This window comes from Tamandua tetradactyla, chromosome 12 (genome assembly GCF_023851605.1).
Source record: "Tamandua tetradactyla isolate mTamTet1 chromosome 12, mTamTet1.pri, whole genome shotgun sequence".
Taxonomy (NCBI): domain Eukaryota; kingdom Metazoa; phylum Chordata; class Mammalia; order Pilosa; family Myrmecophagidae; genus Tamandua; species Tamandua tetradactyla.
In genome coordinates, this window is record NC_135338.1 from 84,935,657 (window position 1) to 84,961,334 (window position 25,678).

At 39.9% G+C, this 25,678-nt stretch overlaps 1 protein-coding gene across 9 annotated transcripts in view; it reads right to left on the reverse strand.

Moving 5' to 3' along the window:
- The window catches only part of MEF2A (myocyte enhancer factor 2A), a 187,884-nt gene extending 166,488 nt beyond the window's left edge, over positions 1-21,396 (reverse strand). For 3 of the 9 annotated variants that reach the window (XM_077124054.1, XM_077124051.1, XM_077124053.1), the window contains exon 1: positions 20,825-21,396. The gene's annotated coding sequence lies outside the window, so the exon portion shown is untranslated. The remainder of the gene's footprint in view (positions 1-20,824) is intronic. The other 6 variants (XM_077124058.1, XM_077124060.1, XM_077124055.1 and 3 more) reach the window with 5 other exon arrangements.
- Between the last annotated feature and the right edge of the window lie 4,282 nt (positions 21,397-25,678).

The window sequence follows — 25,678 nt, forward strand, 5'->3', positions numbered from 1 at the left end:
ACTGTAAACGGTCTTAGATTGTAAGCTCTTAAAGCAATCACATACATTCAGGAGCTGTAACTGTTATTTCTAAATTCTGAGATACTGTGCTATTCACTTATAACCTGGTCATTCCCAGAAACTTGCGGTATTATGTGACACCTGAGACTCAGAGCTCTGAAGCTATAAAAGTAAGCAGTACCCCCATAAAGGAATTATTTAAAAAGTTGAAAAAGTAATCAGACTTCAAGCAGAGATATGAATGAAGCTGATCTGGATAGGACTATGGTAAATCAGAATACAGGGTAACGGATGATATCGTCCATATTTTAAAACTTCAACTTCTGGGTGAGACCAAAGAGAGAAATGCTTATTTGGTATAAAATTTATATTCTGGGTAGTGACTTTTCTAATTTAACTTGAATGGTCAGTTTAGTTGACTACCATAAGTACATGGAATCTTGAATAGGGCGGGAGAGTTTGCTGGTTTGTCCAGGTTAGTGTGATGCCCCGATATATCCCAGAGTAATTTGGGCAATGAATAATGAAGTATCTACAAAGTCCCCTAGGGAGACTGGGGAGAAAGAAGGAAATATTCAACTTCTCCATGTGGAGAATTTCTGATATTCTCCCAAGCAGTGGAGACAACCAAATCAATAGGCCAAGCCCTCTGTCTTGGGTTTGCCCCTGTGAAACTTATTCCTGCAAAGAATAAGGCTAAGTCTACTTAAAATAAGGCCTAAGAGTTACCCCCAGAGAATCTCTTTCCTTGCTCAGATGTTAAGCCAACTCAGCAGGTGAACTCACTGCCCTCCCCGCTACATGGGACATGACTCCCAGAGGGTATAAATCTCCTCAGATGAGCCGGGAACCGACATCAGGGGACTGAAAAAGCCTTCTTAAACAAAATAGGAAAGAGAGAAATGTCGTTAAAAAGTTTAAATTTATATATGACAAAGTTTTTTTGGGGGGGGAGGGGTGGTGTTTGGTCTGGGAATTGCACCCAGGTCCCACATGGAAGGCAAGCATTCTACCACTGAACCACACCCATGCACCCTGTATCAAAGATTTTTTATACTTAAAGCCATCAAATATGGCTGATAATTTCACAGAAAGAAAACATATAATGAGTAATGAAACAAGTCAATTTCTATTCAAACAATGTAAGACACTGGTACAAAACTTGTTAATTTTAGGAAAAGAAATGCTTAATACTAATAAATATTTTAAATAACTAAATTCTAGAAACCAAGCATTAAGAATTTCCATGTGTAATTTCACCTTTATGTTAAATTTCTCATATTAAAAAGCACCAAAGCAAATAAAGGTAAAAGCATAAAAGACAGAGAACCACTTAACTAAAGCTTCAACAAACAGATTTAGGTCCATATTATTAAACATAATAATGGGTATTAACTAAGAAAGTTGGAGAATAACACCACACCTACTACCATTTATGTTAGGCAGAGGATATTGTTAAGGCCATAAAATAAACCAGAGAAAACCACAAGAGAGTAGAAAAAGAGTGAAAAGAGGTATAAGAGTTTTATTTTCAAAGAAGTTAACATTTATCAAATTCATTCCCAAATTTAGAAGTTACCTTTCAAAAAATTTCACATATTAGATTATTAGAATAAAAACTTACCAAAGAGGTCCTTGGTTAAATATAGACCTATAACTCATTCAAGTAATAATAAAACCAGAATATTCCTAATTGATATTATAGCCTTTGAATTAATGACCTTGCTTTACAGAAAAAAAGCACTTAAGATGCCTGCAATAATTCAGAACCTGTTTTTCTATGCTATTTGAATGAAATAAGAGTATTTAAATTATATTATTTTATTCTCCTTCTGCAGGATACATTCTTGGGTCTCTTGTTCACTAGTGTAAGTTGACTACCTATGTCTTTTCTAAAAAAAGAAAAAAAAAAAGCTTTGTAGTACTGACAGCATAAGTCAAAGCCCTCCCTACCTGCCACCAAAACTAGTATAGACTCCACTAACTGAGCACAATGATGATAACATATCTACATACCTCTAAAAATATCCTCTCCAACCTACATGGAAAAAATAAGAAAGAAAAGAAATTTCTATGCAAAACCATGTTTTCAGCAAAGCTAAAAAGACAAAGAATGCCAAAACTGTCACGAAAAAAAGAAAAAGAAAAATCACCAAGTCCCAGCACTTGATCTCTCATGCTGTCACCCCATCCCCACTCAACCACAAGGTTTTATAGCAAGGAGGCTAGCAAAGGAGCCTGAGGGTCACCAGGAATCTGAATGTGATTATATCTGAATATATATATCTGAATGTGATTAAAGTGGAAACGTCAGTTTGTATATATGGTAACAGAATAAAAATTGAAAAGAAAAAAAAAGTCTGGGAACTACACTACATAGTGAACCCTAAGTTAAACCAGGGACTTATATGGTTCATAGTACAGTAACAAAACTGTGCTGTCATCAATTGTAAGAAATGTTCCACACCCAAGCAAGCTGTTAATAATAGGGAGGGGTATATAGGAATTCTGTATTTTATGCATGATTATTCTGTAAACCACAACTGCTCAAATAAAGAGGAAAAAAAATCAAACCAACCCAAAGCTGAAAATATTGGAAAGTATCTGGGCAGATCTGCACACAAGATTATAGCAAAGGAATTTCAAAGTTGCAGTGATTTAAAGGAACAGATGCCATTTAAGGAGCTGGGCTCTATTTCAAGGGGCACTCTCTGAAACACATAGTATTCCACATGCCCTCAATCACTGGTGCTGTAATTCTACCTCCTAGATATTTCTCAAATCCACCTACTTCTTCAACACTCAGACTAACATAGTCCAGGTGACCTCATCCTTCTCTTTCTCAACTGATTTGTCCTAAGACCCTACTCATCATTCTCCCTGCCTACTACTACTCTTAACTCTCTCCAAATAATTCCCCACAGGGCAACCAGCATAATTTTTGTAATTAATTTTCTCCCAGGAATAAGATGCTTCTGTTCCCCTAGCAGAAAGTCCAAACTCCCTATGGGCTCTTCACAATCTGACCCCTGTTGACCTCTTCAGCCTCATTTTCATTGCTCCTGTAGTACCTGCCTTCTCTTGTACTTCCTGATCCAGCCAAACCAAACTCCTTGAGTTTCTTCAAAGCAATCCAAGCTCACTAGTATATATACTGTCTATCTTTAACACAGACTTAAAATATCCTTGCTCTTCACAAGCCTAAGTCCTTCCTATGCACACTCTTCAGGCTTCAACTTAAATGTCACTTCCTCTACGGTAAATTTTCTTGGCCTCAGAGAGACTGGACTAAGTGCCCCTTCTACATGCTCCCATAGCATTCAGTACTGTACACATCAAGCATGTACCACAGTGAATTATAAAAATACTCATATCACAATGGATTATAAATATATATATGACCATACTCCCATTTGACATGAGAGCCAGGCCTTGGTCATTGGCATCCCCTAAATTAATGAACAAGGCAACTAAGACCAAACAGAGAAATAAACTGCCAAAGTAATACAATTAGAGAGAAACAGAAGCCAAAGACTCTCAGCTCACAAGCACAATATTCCTTCCACCATACGTTGTGGAAAAATTTTACTTCCATAAACAATTTAATGTTTATTAGGGATACAGTACTTAACATGAAAAAGGATCTAGATTTCACTTTATTCTATAATTAAAATGACACTCAAACAGGCTACTACTTGCTAAAGGACAAAACACGATAAAACAGCCTTAACAACATTAGGCATTTTGATGTTCTTTAATTACATACTTGAACCTTAGGAATTAGGTTTCTAAAATTTTAAACTTAAAACACTTTAAAGACTTTCATTTCTTCTAGGGTAGCAAACTTATTAAGAACAGAACAAATGAATTGCCAATTCCCTTACAAGAAAGATTTCCACAGAATCAATTTAAAATGTTAAATCTTACAATAAACATTAAAATATTTAGTTATGGAATAAGAGTAATAAAGATACTATCGAGTCATTATTATAATGATACACCATAAAAAATATTTGGGCATCAACCATGTTCAAGGCACTGTGGAACATGTTCACCTGTACACAACAAAGAGGTGTTAGACAGGGTTCCCATTCCCAAAAAGCTTAAAAAATGTTTTGGAAAACAAGATCCAACCACAGCAAAACTGAACAGAAGAACTAGTTCAAAGAAATTACTCAAAAGTAAAAGACATTCTGAGGACTGCCGGAGAAGATGGCGGCTTAGTAAGATGCGCGGATCTTAGTTCCCCCTCCAGAACACCTACTAGGGGAGTAGAAACGATACAGAACAGCTCCCGAAGCCACGACAGAGATCAAAAAGACAGCGTACCCCATCCTGGAACGGCTGACTGGCTGAGAGAACCCGCTCCGGTGAGATCGCTGAGGGGCGCGGGCTCCCCGGGCTGGGGCAGAAAGCTGCCAGAGTCCCTTCCTTTCTCCTTCCCAGGCCAGCTGGGAGAATTGGACAGGCGGTCCCCTCAAGCCGCGGCGGCTGGCGCCCCCCCCACGCGTGGCCCCCCCCCCAGACCAACTGGGAGAATTGGATCGCAGATCCCCAGGTCGCAGAGAACGGTGACCGGGGTCCCTTCCAAGCACGTGACTCCCCGGTCCGGCTGGGAACGGTGCACTCTCCTGGGCTGCGGCGGCTGGCACCCTCCCGCCATGCTTGGCCCCCCGGGCCGACTAGGAAATTCAGACGGGCGCTCTCCTGGGCTGCAGCGGCCGGCGACCCTCCCCACGTTCGGATCCCCGGGCCGGCTGGCACTCTTCCAAGCCACTTCAGCTGGCGAACCTCCCCCAAGGCGAGAGTTTTCCAAAGTTAAAGGACCCACAGCACCTTTTACAGGTGGGACCCGCAGACAAATGTGTGCCACGAGCGCCACCTACTGGGCAGGATAAAAAAAACAGAACCCAGAGATGTCACAGAAAAATCTTTCAACCTGTTGGGTCCAACACCCAGGGAAATCTGACTAAATGCCCAGACACCAGCAGAAGATAACGGATCACGCTCAGAAAACTGAAAATATGGCCCAGTCAAAAGAACAAACCAATAGTTCAAATGAGATACAGGAGCTGAGACAACTAATGCTGAATATACGAACAGAAATGGAAAACCTCTTCAAAAATGAAATCGATAAATTGAGGGAGGACATGAAGAAGACATGGGCTGAACAAAAAGAAGAAATAGAAAAACTGAAAAAACAAGTCACAGAGCTTATGGAAGTGAAGGATAAAGTAGAAAAAATGGAAAAAACAATAGATACATATAATGATAGATTTAAAGAGAGAGAAGATAGAATTAGTGATTTGGAGGATGGAACATCTGAATTCCAAAAAGAAACAAACTATAGGGAAAAGAATGGAAAAATTTGAACAGGGTATCAGGGAACTGAAGGACAATTTGAACCACACAAATATACGTGTTGTGGGTGTCCCAGAAGGAGAAGAGAAGGGAAAAGGAGGAGAAAAACTAATGGAAGAAATTATCACTGAAACTTTCCCAACTCTTATGAAAGACCTAAAATTACAGATCCAAGAAGTGCAGCGCACCCCAAAGAGATTAGACCCAAATAGGCGTTGTCCAAGACACTTACTAGCTAGAATGTCAGAGGTCAAAGAGAAAGAGAGGATCTTGAAAGCAGCAAGAGAAAAACAATCCATCACATACAAGGGAAACCCAATAAGACTATGTGTAGATTTCTCAGCAGAAACCATGGAGGCTAGAAGATAGTGGGATGATATATTTAAATTACTAAAAGAGAAAAACTGCCAACCAAGACTCCTATATCCAGCAAAATTGTCCTTCAAAAATGAGGGAGAAATCAAAACATTCTCAGACAAAAAGTCACTGAGAGAATTTGTGACCAAGAGACCAGTTCTGCAAGAAATACTAAAGGGAGCACTAGAGTCAGATACGAAAAGACAGAAGAGAGAGGTATGGAGAAGAGTGTAGAAAGAAGGAAAGTCAGATATGATATATATAATACAAAAGGCAAAATGTTAGAGGAAAATATTATCCAAACAGTAATAACACTAAATGTTAATGGACTGAATTCCCCAATCAAAAGCCATAGATTGGCAGAATGGATTAAAAAACAGGATCCTTCTATATGCTGTCTACAGGAAACACATCTTAGACCCAAAGATAAACATAGGTTGAAAGTGAAAGGTTGGGAAAAGATATTTCATGCAAATAACAACCAGAAAAGAGCAGGAGTGGCTATACTAATATCCAACAAATTAGACTTCAAATGTAAAACAGTTAAAAGAGACAAAGAAGGACACTATATACTAATAAAAGGAACGATTAAACAAGAAGACATAACAATCATAAATATTTACGCACCGAACCAGAATGCCCCAAAATACGTGAGGAATACACTGCAAACACTGAAAAGGGAAATAGACTCATATACCATAATAGTTGGAGACTTCAATTCACCAATCTCATCAATGGACAGAACATCTAGACAGAGGATCAATAAAGAAATAGAGAATCTGGATATTACTATAAATGAGCTAGACTTCACAGACATTTATAGGACATTACATCCCACAACAGCAGGATACACCTTTTTCTCAAGTGCTCATGGATCATTCTCAAAGATAGACCATGTGCTGGGTCACAAAGCAAGTCTTAACAAATTTAAAAAGATTGAAATCATACACAACACTTTCTCGGATCATAAAGAATGAAGTTGGAAATCAATAATAGGCGGAGTGCCAGAAAATTCACAAATACGTGGAGGCTCAACAACACACTCTTAAACAACGAGTGGGTCAAAGAAGAAATTGCAAGAGAAATTAGTAAATACCTCGAGGCGAATGAAAATGAAAACACAACATATCAAAACCTATGGGACGCAGCAAAGGCAGTGCTAAGAGGGAAATTTATTGCCCTAAATGCCTATATCAGAAAAGAAGAAAAGGCAAAAATGCAGGAATTAACTGTCCACTTGGAAGAACTGGAGAAAGAACAGCAAACTAATCCCAAAGCAAGCAAAAGGAGAGAAATAACAAAGATTAGAGCAGAAATAAATGAAATTGAAAACATGAAAACAATAGAGAAAATCAATAAGACCAGAAGTTGGTTCTATGAGAAAATCAATAAGATTGATGGGCCCTTAGCAAGATTGACAAAAAGAAGAAGAGAGAGGATGCAAATAAATAAGATCAGAAATGGAAGACGAGACATAAGTACTGACCTCACAGAAATAAAGGAGGTAATAACAGGATACTATGAACAGCTTTATGCTAATAAATACAACAATTTAGATCAAATGGACGGGTTCTTGGAAAGACGTGAACAACCAACTTTGACTCAAGAAGAAATAGATGACCTCAACAAACCAATCACAAGTAAAGAAATTGAATCAGTCATTCAAAAGCTTCCTAAAAAGAAAAGTCCAGGACCAGACGGCTTCACATGTGAATTCTATCAAACATTCCAGAAAGAATTAGTACCAACTCTCCTCAAACTCTTCAACATAATCGAAGTGGAGGGAAAACTACCTAATTCATTCTATGAAGCCAACATCACCCTCATACCAAAACCAGGCAAAGATATTACAAAAACAGAAAACTACAGACCAATCTCTCTAATGAACATAGATGCAAAAATCCTCAATAAAATTCTAGCAAATCGTATCCAACAACACATTAAAAGAATTATACATCATGACCAAGTAGGATTCATCCCAGGTATGCAAGGATGGTTCAACATAAGAAAATCAATTAATGTAATACACCATATCAACAAATCAAAGCAGAAAAATCACATGACCATCTCAATTGATGCAGAGAAGGCATTTGACAAGATTCAACATCCTTTCCTGTTGAAAACACTTCAAAAGATAGGAATACAAGGGAACTTCCTTAAAATGATAGAGGGAATATATGAAAAACCCACAGCTAGTATCATCCTCAATGGGGAAAAATTGAAAACTTTCCCCCTAAGATCAGGAACAAGACAAGGATGTCCACTATCACCACTATTATTCAACATTGTGTTGGAGGTTCTAGCCAGAGCAATTAGACAAGAAAAAGAAATACAAGGCATCAAAATTGGAAAGGAAGAAGTAAAACTATCACTGTTTGCAGACGATATGATACTATACGTCGAAAACCCGGAAAAATCCACAACAAAACTACTAGAGCTAATAAATGAGTACAGCAAAGTAGCAGGTTACAAGATCAACATTCAAAAATCTGTAGCATTTCTATACACTAGTAATGAACAAGCTGAGGGGGAAATCAAGAAACAAATCCCATTTACAATTGCAACTAAAAGAATAAAATACCTAGAAATAAATTTAACTAAAGAGATAAAAAACCTATATAAAGAAAACTACAAAAAACTGCTAAAAGAAATCACAGAAGACCTAAATAGATAGAAGGGCATACCGTGTTCATGGATTGGAAGACTAAATATAGTTAAGATGTCAATCCTACCTAAATTGTTCTACAGATTCAATGCAATACCAATCAAAATCCCAACAACTTATTTTTCAGAAATAGAAAAACCAATAAGCAAATTTATCTGGAAGGGCAGGGTGCCTCGAATTGATAAAAACATCTTGAGGAAAAAAAACGAAACTGGAGGTCTCGCGCTGCCTGACTTTAAGGCCTATTATGAAGCCACAGTGGTCAAAACAGCATGGTATTGGCATAAAGATAGATATATCGACCAATGGAATCGAATAGAGTGCTCAGACATAGACCCTCTCATCTATGGACATTTGATCTTTGATAAGGCAGTCAAGCCAACTCACCTGGGACAGAACAGTCTCTTCAATAAATGGTGCCTAGAGAACTGGATATCCATATGCAAAAGAATGAAAGAAGACCCGTATCTCACACCCTATACAAAGTTAACTCAAAATGGATCAAAGATCTAAACATTAGGTCTAAGACCATAAAACAGTTAGAGGAAAATGTAGGGAGATATCTTATGAAACTTACAATTGGAGGCGGTTTTATGGACCTTAAACCTAAAGCAAGAGCACTGAAGAAGGAAATAAATAAATGGGAGCTCCTCAAAATTAAACACTTCGGTGCATCAAAGAACTTCATCAAGAAAGTAGAAAGACAGCCTACACAATGGGAGACAATATTTGGAAATGACATATCAGATAAAGGTCTAGTATCCAGAATTTATAAAGAGATTGTCCAACTCAACAACAAAAAGACAGCCAACCCAATTACAAAATGGGAAAAAGACTTGAACAGACACCTCTCAGAAGAGGAAATACAAATGGCCAAAAGGCACATGAAGAGATGCTCAATGTCCCTGGCCATTAGAGAAATGCAAATCAAAACCACAATGAGGTATCATCTCACACCCACCAGAATGGCCATTATCAGCAAAACAGAAAATCACAAGTGCTGGAGAGAATGTGGAGAAAGAGGCACACTTATCCACTGTTGGTGGGAATGTCAAATGGTGCAACCACTGTGGAAGGCAGTTTGGCGGTTCCTCAAAAAGCTGAATATAGAATTGTCATACGACCCAGCAATACCATTGCTGGGTATCTACTCAAAGGACTTAAGGGCAAAGACACAAACGGACATTTGCACACCAATGTTTATAGCAGCATTATTTACAACTGCAAAGAGATGGAAACAGCCAAAATGTCCATCAACAGACGAGTGGCTAAACAAACTGTGGTATATACATACGATGGAATATTATGCAGCTTTAAGACAGAATAAACTTATGAAGCATGTAATAACATGGATGGACCTAGAGAACATTATGCTGAGTGAGTCTAGCCAAAAACTAAAGGACAAATACTATATGTTCCCCCTGATGTGAACCGACATTCGAGAATAAACTTGGAATATGTCATTGGTAACACAGTCCAGCAGGAGTTAGAAACAGGGTAAGATAATAGGTGACTGGAGCTGAAGGGATACAGACTGTGCAACAGGACTAGATACAAAAACTCAAAAATGGACAGCACAATAATACCTAATTGTAAAGTAATCATGTTAAAACACTGAACGAAGCTGCATCTGAGCTATAGGTTTTTTTTTGGTCTGTCTGTATGTTTGTCTTTTTTTTTTGTACTATTATTATTATTTTTCTATATATTAACATTCTATATCTTTTTCTGTTGTTTTGCTAGTTCTTCTAAATCGATGCAAATGTACTAAGAAATGATGATCATGCATCTATGTGATGATATTAAGAATTACTCATTGCATATGTAGAATGGAATGATTTCTAAATGTTGGGTTAATTTCTTTTTTTTTCTTTAATTAATAAAAAAAGTAAAAGACATTCTTCTAAGAAGTTACAGTACTATAAAGAGAAATTACAATCTACTGACTGAGAAATCAGCATAAACTGCTAATTTATTATCCTAGTCAGTTGAAAGAATGAAACTCCAGTAGCAAAAAGCATATCTACTCCCCAATTCTTGATTTCTAAATACCACTACCCAATAAAATAAATCAAGGTTCTTTCCAGAAACGGCTGATTCCAGGTCAGAGGTAGGAAAAGCAAAAGAACAGCCTGGAATATCTTATTTCCAAAGAATAAGAAGTGTTCCAAAAATGATGAAGATATGTCAAAGGAATCAAATTGAAGGAGCTCTCACTCGACAAATCTGAGTTAATCCGGAGCATCAAAATGAATACTGACAGATATTCATTATAAATAGCTTATTTATTATCTAAAATAGTCTATTTTATTAAACTATATCCTATTTACTAAAAAGAATCCATTAATTCATTAAATAAGTAAAAGAAGGAAAATCTCTTCTTTACATTAGAAAAGAATGCCAACTACTAATGTAAAAGGAATGATAGAAAAACTTCATCTTCAAACACTGTATAATAACTGATTCAGGCAAGAATCATCAATAAATGCTACCATCATTATGTATGTTTTGGAGAGGACAGAATATATATACACAGTATCAAAGTGTCTCTCCACAGTTTATTCAACAATAACAAAGAGTATAATAATGATGCTTTTATAATAGAGAAAAGTGTCAGACAAAATCTTAACTAAATGATCCAGTAGGTCAAACTGACATCATATTGCCTTCTGATGTAATGCACTGAAGATACATTATCACTTACGTAGTACTCCTGTCAAAAATGCATAATCTGAATCAAGTCACAAAGAAGCAATAACACAATGACAAACCCAAAATAATGGAGTATAAAACAAAAGGCCTGTAGGCCTCAAAACTATTATGTCAAGAAAAACGAAGGCTGAAGAACTGCTTCAGATTAGAAGAAGCTTCTAGATTTCACCTCATTCTATAATTAAAATGATACTCAAAAAGGTTATTACTTGCTAAAGGAGACTAAAGCAATATGACAACTAAAATGCAATGTATAATACTGGAATAGAAAAAACGCTTAAAGGATATCATTGGCCCAACTGGAGAAACTTCAACATGAACTGTATATCAAATGATGTCAACGTTAAATTTCTTGAATCCATAATACTGTGGTTATATAAGAATATGTCCTCATTCTTAAGAGCTATCAGAAGAAGCATTCAGAAGTAAAGGATCATGATGTGTGACCTACTCTCAAATGATTCACTAATAACAGTAATAATAACCATAGGAAAAAAAGAAAAAGGACAGAGGAAAGAAGAAAAAAAGGAGAGGAGGAAAAAATAAATCTATAGAGTGATTTCCTGATGCTTTATTACAATATATACGTTCAATGCCTTTATATAGTACATTGTGTTAATATATGGTTTCCTCATTAGCAATATACAGTTCACTGTGCTGAACTATAGTACGATGTACACAGTGAACTATGCACCATTTCCACCTATCCTTCTACATGCATCTGTGATGTTTTTGCCTCAGATGATATATCTCATTTTAACTGAATAAATTTGTATTATTGGCACTCTCAAGAAGATGTAAGCAAGAAGCTCCAAACTTTATATAAAATAAAAATAATAATCTCTTTCCAGACTTTGTAGCCACCCTGAAAATATAATGATGAAACAAATGTGGTAAAATGTTAACAAATTGGTGATTCTATGTTATAGTATATGATAGTTCACTGAACTATTAGAACTTTTCTCTGAATTTGAATTTTTTTCAAAATAAATAGAAAAATATTCTGCCAACTCTAAAACTCTCCCTTTCTCTTCATAATCCATGATCAAACAGGTTTAACACCATTAAGATAAAGATTTTCATATCAAAATAAACATTTTGCTAAAGCAGTCCCCAATCTGTAAACGAGATATGCTCCAAAAGCCCATTTGTAAGTCAGCAATTCAGACTCTGGAATGATTTTCATTATTACAAACAGTTCCTAAGGTTGGCCACAAAAGCTCTTTGATAAATCTTTGTCAGCAATACAGCTGAATTAGTAGTGCATTTCATATATACTGCGTTAAATTGCATAGAGTTCCCCCTCCCCACCTGGAGCCTTTCTGAAATAAAGTGAAATTAGCTAGATAAGCTAGTGAGGTGGGGGGAGGGGGGGATTGTTGGTTAATATGGAGCAACTGATAACTAATTATAATTTCTCGCACTGTTTTTACAGGGATATGCATTTCAAACTGGAAATCTAGCCCACAAACAAGATGGCTACTAACTGCCCAGCAAGAAGGCAAAATAGAATCTCAACAAATGTCAATCGTGGTCTATAACTCCGAAATTCCTTTCCTGACCCAGAAAGCTGATGGCAAAATATTCATATGTATAAAAAATACATCAATTAGGATACTACAATCTAGAAAATGTCTTTATAATTTTTAAAGTCTATTTAGGAAAACTGATCTATGGTTGGTCATTTCAATTGATTAGGCCAATTTTCCACGTAATTCAACATTTACTAAGAATTCACAACATACTGCAATAGGTCGGTAAGTATTGAGCATATATAAAGAGCAAGACATTCCTTGACTTACAAATTCAGCCTATTAGAAGAGCGTGGCATACAATTAGAATATTCACGGCATATACCAGGGGCTTTGGAGACACCTAAGAGCAAGGGTGAAAATCTGCCTGGAGAGACTAAAGCTGGTAACACAAATAGATAAAGCCTAGTTCAAGACTAGTCTTTTAAAGGATAAGTAATTCAAAAGGTATAAAGGCAAGGGAGCATTCCAGGCACTGGCAAAAACATAAACAAAGACACAGAAGCATCCATTCAAATATTTACTGTCTTCCAAGTGCCAGGCAGTGTGCTAAGGCCTGGGGATACAGCTGTGAACAAGACAGACAAGGCCACTGCCTTCATGGAGTTCATATTCAGGTAATATTCATATTCAGTCATATTCAGACTATAAATGGCAACAAACAAACATGATATGTATAAACTATAACAAGTATCTTGAATAAAAGAAACACAATGTGTAGGAGATTAACTGAAGGGGTGCAATATCAACAGAATGGTCAGGAAAGGTCTCAGAGTGAGGAATTGAAATTTGGGCCAAGTACAAAAGCCAGTCATATGGACAGCATTTCAAGCAGGTGGTCCAAAAAGCGCAAAAAGGCCCTATCCTATTTTAGAGAATTTGAGGAACAGAGAAAAAGCCCTTGGGACTGGTATCTAGGAATGAAAGAAAGAATGATGACAAGGAGGAGCCAGATCATTCAGGGCCAATTAGCCACTGGGACATGCAAAGGAATAAAGGTTTTAATTCAAGAGGAACTGGAAGTCACTGGAAGAGTTCAGCTGAAAAATAACATCATCTGTTTTAGGCTCTTACAATGTTACCTAGCCTAGAATTGCTATGTAAAGGAAGACCTGGTGCAGAGCAAGAAAAAAAAACAAGAAACCCAGTTAAGAGGTTATTGCAGTAATTCATGTAAGAGACAATGATGGTTTGGGATAAAGAGGTGGCAGTGAAGATGGAGAACAATCTTGAGTACTTGTGCACCACCAGTCACTGAGATGAGAAAGACCAGCAGAGATACCAGAGTGGGGGGCAGAAGGGGAAGAGGAATCAAGAGCTCTATTTTAAGCTATTTTAATCATGTAGCTAATATTATGTTTGAGATTCCCACTAGATTTCCAAATGAAATAACAAGCTCAGGAAATTGTGGGCTAGAGAAATATAAGTGGGAATCATAGTGGGAAAATACAAGGCACATTCAGTGAAGAATAAACAACTGGCCTTGACTAAGGCATAAAAACTGAAAGGTAGTAGCTGACCATAAGCCTGGACAGACAGGATGGACTCATAAGATGAAGTCAGCCAGGATAATAACAGTAATAGGAACAGCAGTGAGGGTAGGAATTGTACTGCATGCTTGATGTACCAGGCATTGTGTTAAATGCTTTACAGTATACATCACATCTAATCTTCTCAACAACTCTATAAAGGAGATAATGTTATCATCACTATTTTACACACCAAGCCTCAAAAGACTTAGGATTTATTATAAAGGTTCCTAGATTATAAACTCTTACAGCAGTCACATCTATTCCAGAGTTGTAACTGTTATTTCTAAATTCTGAGACCATGAGCTCTTTGTATAAGAGAACCTGGTATAAGCTGGTCATTCCCTGGAACTTCAGACACCTACGTGACACCTCAGACTCAGAGCTAAAGTTGTACAGCTATGTACCCCATACTGCAACTGTTCAAAACACTGAAAAAGTGATCAGACTTCAATGAGAGATGTGGATGAAGCTGATCCTGGTAGTACTAAGGTAAAGCAGACTAAAGGGTAAAAGATGATACTGACGATAGTTTAAAACTACAACTTATATTGAGACCAAAAGAAGAGATGTTTATTTGGTATGAAATTTCTATTTTTGGTAGCACACTATTTAATCTAACTTGTGTGGTCAGCTTATCTGAACACCATAATCATATGGAACCTTGAATAGGAGTGAGATCTTGTTGGTTTGTACAGGTTGATGTGATGCCCCACATCAACTTGGGCAGAAGAATAAAAAGAATATGCAAAATTCCATTGAGGGACTGGAGAAAAAGGTGGAAAAGACCTGATATTCTCATATTCACTGGGGACTGACAATTTGATAGGCCAAGCCCTCAATCCTGGGGCTACCCTTATGAAACGTATTTCCACAAAGGAGCAACTAAACTTGCTTATGATTATGCCTAAGAGTCATGCCCAGAGAACCTCTTTTATTGCTCAGATGTGGCCTCCCTAAGCCAAGTGCACAGGTGAGCTCAATGCCCTCCCCCTATGTGGGACATGACTCCCAGGGGTGTAAATCACCCTGATAATGCGGATGTGATTCCAGGGGATGAGTCTGGCCCTGGCATCGGAATGAGAAAGCCTTCTTGACCAAAAGGGAGGGGAGAGAAATGAAACAAAATGAAGTTTCAGTGACTGAGAGATTTCAAATAGAGCTTGGGAATTCATTCTGGAGATTATTCTTATGCAGAATATAGACAGGCCCTTCATTTTTTGGTGTACTGGAGTAGCGAGAGGGAAATACCTGAAACTGCTGAACTGTAATTCAACAGCCTTGATTCTTGAAGATGACTGAATAACTATAAAGCTCTTACGGTGTGACTGGGTGACTGCAAAAACCTTGTGAGTGACACTCCCATTATCCAGTGTATGGAAGATGAATAAGGAAAAAAAAAAAGACAAAAAATAAATAAATAATGGGGGGAAGGGATATGAGATGTTTCAGGTGTTCTTTTTCACTTTTTAGTTTTATTCTTTTATTTTTTTGAGTAATGAATATATTCAAAAATTGTGATGACAAATGCACAGCTACATGATGATTCTGTGAACTACTGATTGTACAATTTGGATGATCATATGGTATGTGAATATACAATATGTCTCAATAAAATTGCATTAAAAAATTAAAAAAAGATCGAGGACTTGCCAAAGAAAAGAGAATACATTGCTTTAACTTACACAGTCTGATTTTAGAGGCAAATATTATCCCTTAACATTGCTGGCTCCCTATTTGACCTTATATGTCTTCAAAGAATTTAAAAAGAAGATTGAGATTTAGATCTGATTTTCAGAAATATAATTCTGGTCTCTATGCAGAAAATGGATTGCTGGAGTGGCAGGGAAAGGACATGAGAGGTGAGGCTGGCAAATATAATATTAGTCAAAGTATAAGCAGCTTATTTTAATAAGTGAAAGTCATAAGTTAATTTACAAGATTAAATGAGAAGCATCCCTTTCTTTGTTCCAACAGTCATAAATCGTACCTCAAACTATTGCGAGGTGTGTATGCATATGCATACTGCTGATCACAACGTCCAGCTCCTGCAGTAGACATTCACCACCTACTGCCAAAAACATTTCTCAAAGCATATAACTTTACTGATGGTGAGTTTAAACAAAAAAAGTCCAAAGATTAAAGTTAATCCTTTCATAGGCATAAGAAAATAAAATTGTATTGATTTACCTTGGTTGATATGAGTTAGAAGTATGACTAATTAACAGTTTCTGTTTTTCACCCATGTTAACAATTCCTCTAGCTTTTGGCATCACCAGCTATTAATCTGATGAAGAAGTAAATTACAAGCTGTCATATATCAATGTTCAACTACATGGTATTTCACCTCACAAACGAGCTAATCTTTTCTAACTCACATGCTTGTTATTTCATCTTGAGTAATTACTATAACAGTAATTCAATACTGAATATTAAATTCAGTATGTGTAAATATTAGTTATTTAATTCAGTAAATAGCAAAATAACGATATGATATATTACTGAGTAAATAAGTTCCAACACATATCCCTTACTATGCATGAAAGTTAATTAACACATCAATTTATACTCTAAATTATACTAAACTAGACTCAAGGGTACAGACAAAAGTTATTTAGTTTCACAGGCCAGGTAAAATAAAAATTTAAAAACTTAAAATTTCTTTAGTAGGTAATCTACTACTACTAAAGAAAAGTTATTTTTTTAAAAAAGATTCCATATGTAGGTTATAAAATATTCTTCTAATTTCAAATTTTATTCTAAAGACTTTTTCAATACTAATTTCAATATTTTATTTATACGCAACTCCCACAATTCCTAAAAGACATATTTCATTGATGAAAAGGAAAAATATTTATATTTAACTATGTATTTTTAAATATTTGAGGAGAGTATGGAGGTTAGAAACACATAATGACTATACATCAAAAATCTAATCTAGAAACTGTCAACTAAATATTTTATGTACAATCTGACAATGAATTTTAAATGCTAAGATATTGTTCAAGACAAATACATGAGCATTCTCTTACATTTATATACTATATTACTTTGCTGAAAAAAGAACTTAGCATATAGGTACTAGACAGGATGCCTATGTAATTTTCATAGGAAAGAAGGAACAGATGGAGAGCGACTTGAACAGAAATCAGGCAGTCTGCATTTTTTGGAAACTGAGTGTGTGGTAGGACCTTTCATACTCATAATCCCATAAAACCCTAACAACTCCAGAGTAGACAGTGTAATACCCTCCCATTTTACAGAAGTCTCATAACTTTGTCAGTGGTGGACCTGGGATCTGAACCAAGTGACTCCAAAGTCAAGTTGCCTTCTTTTCAAAGCACTTGCAAATCAGTACTATATGTTAAAGCACATTCATCCATGAAGTTACCTGGCTGGAAGACTGATTTAATTTTCCATATTTAAACTTCTCTTATTACTTAAAAACTGAGAGGGTACTTCCTTCTCACTTTACTAAAGAATGTTCACAGAATTTATTTCTAATGTAGAAAAAGAGGCAATACTGATAAGTTTCAGTCCACAAAGCAGTATTCCTATTGCCGGATCATTGATAAAAGAAAATTTCAATTAGGCCTTGTAGCATTCACATGTGACATAACTATATCTTCAAAACAAAAAACCGGAGGCATAGTCTGATTACAAGACAGAACATGTGACATTAGAAATGCCCCAGAAAACCAAGGACTATCATCATCACTGTTTGTTACATTAAATTCATCTTGCTAGACTAAAAGGAGAGAAAGTGGGGAGGAGACAGCTTTCCAAAACCAGACTGCCATGCATACTACTTCATAATAACAAATCTGCTTTCGTCATCCTCCTCCTAAATTAGAACACAAATCTACTGAAGAGATTTAATTGAACTATTTCAAACTGCATAATCATTATGCTCTAACAAACAATTCTTAACCAAGTCAGAATACACTTCAATATTTCTCTTTGGTAACCAATTAACGGCTGATACTATTGCTTGAATATTAATAAATTAATATTAAGCCACATTCCATTCCAAATGGAAAATACAAGACTATAGTGAATTTGCTCTGAAAAATATAATACTCACTTGAAACAAATTTTCAATTGCATTTACAAAAAACCAACCTTTGTCACCATATCTGTCATGGAAACATAAAAACTCTTTATGAATATGGAAGGAAAGTATTCCCAAACCATAATGTAACATGGCAACATTACAATGATTATTTCTGAACCCCACTCCTTCCATTAGACACATCCCACCACTCACTCCTCCCACCAAATAATTTAATTAAAAACAAACAAACTCTTTCGCTAGGAAGGAACTTAGAGAAATATATGTACTTCCAAAATCTTTTTCCAAAATGAGTAACAGTGCAGTTTTATAAACAGCTATAATGTGAATTAAAAGAAATAGGTGGTGGGAAAAGGTAAAAAAATAAAATAAAATAAAATAAAAAATAGGTAAGTAAATAACTGTGTTTAGAAAGTCACTATTATTTTACAGTCACTGACTGCTTTAGTGAATTAGCTTCTATTGGAAGCATTCTTCCAAAAGAACTGTTAATGTAAAGTTTCAGTCTACAAATTTTTAAATCATTACTTTTAGTTCTTCAGAGTATCCCATTATTATTAAGACCATTACCACAACTTTTTGCAACAATGCTCACACACAATTACAATAAAGGTGATTCCAGAGTCAATTACTGCATCATTCATAGAACAAATACTAATCTTAATGTTTTAGATGACAGACAGGCATGTCTATTACATTTGCTATGAAATCTAACTTAAATTGTGAAAATACTTTGAGTCTTTCCCTAAAACAAAAGTTGTTATTTACTAGGAAAAAAACAAGAATAAAATCTGAGCTCTTCAAAAATAAATAAACAAGCACTAAAACCAAAAAGTATACATACAAAATCTTCTTCATCCAGATCACACTAGAGCAAAATGTCAGAGGAGGCTGCATTGACTTTCTGTCTCAGAGACGATCACTTCTTGGCCTATTATCCAGAGCAACTCATTTTTGGTTCCCCTGAGCCTTGACATTGTCATCTTTACCACAGTCACAAGATTTTGGGGACAGATGGGGAATGTGGTGCTCTCCTGCCGGCATTACACTCCCTCCTTTCCCCTCTTCTCTCCCTCCTCTCCCCTTCTCCTTTCCTCTCTTCCTTTCTCTCTCTCTTCTTGCCTCCTACCTTGCCTAAAAATAAATAAATAAATAATTTTTAAAAGTACTGTGCCATAAGAGCACAATAAAGTTATTGTTATCCTCACTTCCTAAATTCATATTATTAGAAGAAATGTCATGTTTGTATGTTTAAAAAAAATCTATTTTATTTACCTTTTCCACAGACTATTCAAGTACTGACAAGGTAACACAGATTTTTAAACTGACAACTGAAGTACTTAGCAGTTGCCAAAACAACACAGCTGGATTCTTGAAGGGAAAGTACTCTTGTGTAATGTACACCTAATTACAGCCTTAGAGAACCTTCCCTTCAGATGGTATTACAGGATACAAGGCATGGGGGGGGGGGGCGGAATGCTGTGCTTAAAAACTCGGAAATTTTTAGACAATCTTTATTCGTTTAAAAATACATTTACTATTGCTAATATACCATATTAGGCCCTTCTAGCCCCACATTTATCGGAATCCCAGTCTCACTGTAAACTAAAAGGCAGATTAGCACTCTGCTGTTGTTCCTAAACCTACACATGGTTCTCTACTGGTCCATGACAGGAGGCGCCCTTCATAACTTTACACTTCAGATCGGAGAGACAATTTGATACTTACACTTCCACGGGGGTGGGGTGGGGGAGACCATATTTTCTTAAATCAGAAATGCTCACCTTTTCCAATCTTATATCAGAAATGCTCACCTCTTCCAAACTCGTCTGCACTACCTCACCTACTTTAATCCTTACTGTTCAAAGCCGAATACAAGCGATAAAAAGGCAAAGTTTCGATCCCACAAAACCTCCCTGCGGGACGGGATGGACTTGGGGCTCCGTGCAGCCCCTTCCTCCCCTGACGTGTCCCTGCGCTCGGGTTCACACGGTGGGTGCCCCCGACCCGGCCACCTCCCCGGCACCCGACCCCACTGATGTCCACACACACACACACACACACACACGAAGACCTGGGGTCACAGTGCGCGGCCCCGTTACACCAACCTTCTCCTAAAGCACAAGCGAGGGAAGTTCTTGAATTAAAGGACATGACGCCCCTCGCACTGGGGTCAGTCGGTGCGGGAGACCCGCGGCCTCAGGAGGCAGGGTGAAGGGAAGGGCCCTCCCGGAGGACTCCCGCGGCTCCGGAACCCCCAGGGAACTCCAGCAACTTTCAAGGAGGTGACGGCCGCCCCCGCCCCCTGGCCCAAAACGCCGGGCGACCCAGCCTCTTTCCGACCCCACTTAACCCGGCCAGACCCCCCACCCCCAGCGCGTTCTCAGCCCCCGGAGCCTCGCCCCGCAACGCCGACCCGGACCCCACCATCCCTCGCACGCCGTCTCTGCGCCGTCTCCCCGCACCCCACCCTCCCCACCACCGCGCGCCCGCGACCCCGACCCCCTCCCAGGTTCCTACCCAGCCCCGCGCCGAGACACCGCCCCCTCCGGTCCCGCCGACCCGGCAGATAGAGCCTGAGGCCCGCGGCCCTCACCGTATCCCGGCGCAGTTGACGGGCGCACACACGCCGCACCCGGGCCTCCACCCGCTCGGCGCCGTCCGGAGCCGCCTCCTTCAGCCCGGGACTCGCCGGGACATCCGCGCACGGATCCCCACACCGGGGTTATTTTTAGGAGACAGGCCCCGGCCGGACCGGAACTCGTTCCTGCCGAGGCGCTTGCGCAGTGCGCGTGCTCTGCCCTAGGTGTCCCTCCGCCAGCCTGGCCTTTCCCTTCTTTCTCCCCGTGTCCCTTCCTCGCTTCTCCTACAAGGTGTCTTTTCAGGGCTGGTTTATCCTCTTGGTGGGTCCTAGAATACTTGGAATTGAAAAGGCAAGGGTGTGGGCCAAGAAATCATACTCTGTGGAGCCGAGCGCTATTCCACAAGGACGTGCGGGGCGGACTATGTTTTTCCGGGTGGGTGAGGAGACGGATCACCCAGCACAGGAAGGAGATGACGGCGGTTTGGCGCCGGGACTAGGGGCTGGAGCGCGCTTCCCTCTGAAGGGCCGTGTTCTCCTGGACGGGAGATTGGTCACTTGACGACGGCCTGGGCGCCTCCTAGGGCGGGGCGGCCCCGCGGCGTCGCACCCTGCCGCCCCACCGCCCCCGCCGTGGCGTCCCGGACCGGCTCGCGGGAGGGAACGACTCCAGTGACGGGGCGCGCAGCAAATCGCCGCGCGTGGCCGGCGGCCGCAACCAACCCGAGGCGCCGGGGGCGGGCTTGGGGCGGGACCCGCGGGGGGTCTGACGGGGCGCGGTGCGAGGCCGACGGGTGTCCGGCGGGACAGCGTAGACACCCCCTGCCGTGCGCCCCGAGTCCGGCCGGTTCCCACCGCCGCACCCCTAGCCACCACTCCCCGCCCCCGGGGTGCGCTTGGACTCTCCAGACCTCGGCTCGCCGCGCCGGCGCTCACGCCCTCATTGTGGTCGGGGCCGCCCGGGTGCTCACGCCGAGGTCACCCTCCCTGGTACGCGGCCCGGGAGGGCAAAGGACTTTTGAGCGGGGCTGGAGGGAGGGTACTCATTCCAGCAGGCAAGCTAAACTCCCACCGTCCCGGGAGAAAAGCTCCCCCCACCATTATCTTTCTTATTTAATAACGGTGGCTCCTATATCTTGAGCGCTCTGTGCTGAGCTTTTGCATAGGTTATCTCATGGATTCCTTACAACATCCCCGTGAAGAAGGCTCCATTTCCATTCCCATTTTACAGAGGAGGAAACGGGCAGCTAAAGTGTCCTATCGGGGTCACACAGCTTAAAAGAGGAGGCACTGAGGACTTGAACTCCCAATCTGCGCATTGCCTTTTCCGAGAGAGGTGCGGAGATGTGCCCGGGACAGCTAGTTTGCGGGGTTATTGGTTTTGTCGGCTATGGACGGTATTTCTCGGTCCTGGCGTCCTGAAGGTGGCGTGGATCTGGAGAGCTGCTCACCGCCACGCTGCCCGCTCCTGCACCCAGAGGCGCCTATGCAGGGGACACAAAGCCAAATGTTTATCATTTGTAGGTGTGAAATTCAATCCCACAGTACTTTAAAATAAAGTGATTGGGGTGGGTGAGCAGATGCACAGAGGCTGTGGCCAGAGGAATTGGGAACTTACAAAGGAAGCTGGAGGCTTACTTGCTTCCGCCCTCAAGGACCAGGCAAGGTACTGGAGCGAACCCGATGTAAAGGCAGCATGTAAACCCCAGACACCAAAAAATAAACACGGGGCTTTGTTCACAGCCCCCAGAAGGTCAGTGTTCAGGAAAGCCAGCCACACAAACTGCAGGGAGGTATTAAAACACGTTAAGATTTAGCATAAATCAGCAAGTCATGTGGAAATGCATGCTTTTTAACCTGCCAGAAACTGCAAAGCCAGCTCTATTTGACTTCTCTCCTCCAGGAAAATAGAAAGAGCTTGTCGCTGTTTTCCTTCAAAGCCCAGGGACTGAGGTGGGGTGCACAGTGAGCAATGACTCCCTCCTTTCCACCGGTCCTTCACTTTAGAAGGAGAAAAGGAGCAGTGAGATGGAGACTGCTCCAAAAGTTATTTTTCATCCTTGCATGCTCCACCCCATCTCCTGCCCTTCCGGAGCTGAGTCTTCTCTGATCCAGAAGACCTGGGTCAGAGAAGACTCAGCTCAGACTGCTCACTCTTTAGAATATCTAGCAGGAAGCTTTGTCCTGAGTCTAGCCAAAGCAGAAATGAAAAGAGCATTTGCATCACCTTAGAGAGCATCTCTCACCACACCACCCCCAGCATGCCATGGCTCGTTGTCTAAGAAGCGCAGGGAGGGACATGAAGGAAGGAAGGGAGGAAAGAAAGAAGGGAAGGAGGAAAGGGAAGTTTAAGAATTCCAGAGCACAACTATTACGCAATGCATCAGCAGAGCACAATCACAGTTATCTGTAAAATTGAAGTATCTGAATTTAGGAAATCACACAGCCTCTGTTGCCATCTTATGAACAGGCATCTGAAGGCCAGTGTCTCAGCAGTGTCTGGCACTCAACTGGTCATAGAGCATTTGCCAGGTACTTATGTGTGCCTTTGGCTTAGAGGTAATGTCTGAGAAGCAGCATCTCTGGGTCCTCCCACTCTCCATAGCCTCCTTAAAGGCACGTAGGTGTCCAGGTATGTCTGAACTGAAGGGGCTCGGTGTTGTACTAGGCACTGGAATATAAAGATAGGGAAGAGGCTGCCCTACCTTCAAAGGGGCTGACAGGCCAGGGGGGAGGATATACCTTGAAAGACAACCCAGCTTGATAACCACCAAGAGAGGGATCTCCTAGGATGCTTGAGGAGCATAGACAAAGAGTGTCCAAGAAGGGAAGAGAATTAGGGAAGACTCCTTAGCAGCCATGAAGCCCACAGTGAATCTAGAAAGCCTCCTAAAAGTCACCCTTCTAGGAACCCCCTTGTCCTTTGTAGCTTGACACCTCACCACTCCCAGAAACTTAGGAAATTTCTCTACACATACCAGGATGTTTCCTACTGTCTGGAGGATAAATCCCTATATATCAATCAAGGGCCCTTCCCTAATGCAGTGCTTTATTTGAATTATAGGTATTTCCTTATATACATATATCTATCTCTCCCCCAACCCCCTCTTTAGAACGTGACCTCCTTAAAGACAAGAATCATGATTTATTCCTCATCATACCCACATTGTGTAGCACAGTGCCCAGCATGTAGTAAGCACCCAAATAAATATTTATGAGCAGCTTTTAGGCAGAGGAACTGTCATGTGCAGGGACCTCTTGAGTGTAACTCAAGAGAGAAACCACAGCTAGTGCAATGCACCGGGAGCCTGAGTCACATGCTCGAAAGTGGTAGGGGATAAAGCTGAAGAGTGGCCAGGAGGGAGCCTTCAGATGTCCAGCCAGCCCATTTGGATTTTATTCTGAAAGCAGTCAGGGGCCACTGGCAGACTAAGCAGTTGAATAGCTGATTAATTTGGTGTTTTAGAAGAACCACTTAGGGAGAGGTAATTGGGGGCAGAGGAGCAAAACTGAGGGCAGGGCAACCAGTTAGGACATACCGATGGTGAAGCACTACTGTCAGAACCTCCACTCCCACCCTATCCACTCTCCATACATCTGCTTCGCACCCAATGCCCAAGATCTCCTGGAGATAATTCCCACACATACCGATGACTTCCTGTGTGTCTCTGTTTAAGGGCTTACTCTAGCCCCAGGAGAGGGCTTGGGTTGGTAGATAAATACTCTAACTCCCTTGGTCCTCAAAAAGACTATTCTGAGGCATGTTTCATTAAGTCGTGGGGGGGGGGGGGGGAGGTTCCCAGTGCATTAAGCCCCAGTTGCCCCTAGCAATGACCCACTGATTAACACATCTTTTCTTGACTCTCCTCCCTTCCCTGTCTCATTTCTCCACTCCCTCACAGCTTTTCTCGGATCATTTCCCATAAAAACTACCTGCGCAAAATTCTTGTTTTGGAGTCTGCTTCAGATGGGGGACCACACCATATTCAATCTTGTATCCCCAACATTTACACAAACTTGATACTTATTAAATATGGTGCAAACCTGGTACAGTATCTCAATAAAATATTTTTCATGATGTCTCAATCTTGTAAGAGAATAAATAATGAAGGTTTTGAATGTCTCACCTAAGAGGAACAAATTCTCCAAATTTAACTTTGTGTAAGGACTGGGGTCTTGTTACAAAAAAAACATGTGAACAGTGAAAGTAAAGTTAATAAATCTGACAGAGTATTTAATGACCCATAAATATTTCAGAAAAGCAAAACACATTTTAAATTAAATGTGAAAACATAATCTGCCTTATGCCATCCATGGCAAGTTCTGCATTAAAATCACAAATGTGTTTGTCCAAGAGAGAGAGAGAACCTTTGTGTGCTCCTTTTCTATTGAAAGTGCTGTTAAAATACCTACACCCATGTGCCATTTTTCAATAAAAGAAGCCAGGCTTTCTTGGACAAATGGTTGACTGGGGCAGGAAAAAATAACTTGAACCTATGACGCCAGAAAGCAAGGAAGTGCTCAAAAAATGATGAAGGCATGTCAGAAGAACATAGGAATTAACCTGAAAGAGCTCCAATTGCCACAATTCGAACAATTTGAGTCACAAAATGAATAATACTAGTATGGGATTATAACCCATCATATAAAATAAATATCTATGAGCCAAAGCGGATATAAATAAATAATTGAATGAATCCATAAATGGGGGAAAGGGTACAGATCTTCCTTATGGGAGAATTACAGTTTTTAAAATGTAGAAGAAATGAGGGCAATATAAAACCACTATTAGGCACACACCACAGTTAATAATTGTTGCGTGAGAGAACTAGCAGTGAATGCTAAAATTAGTAGGTGAGAGAATGATGA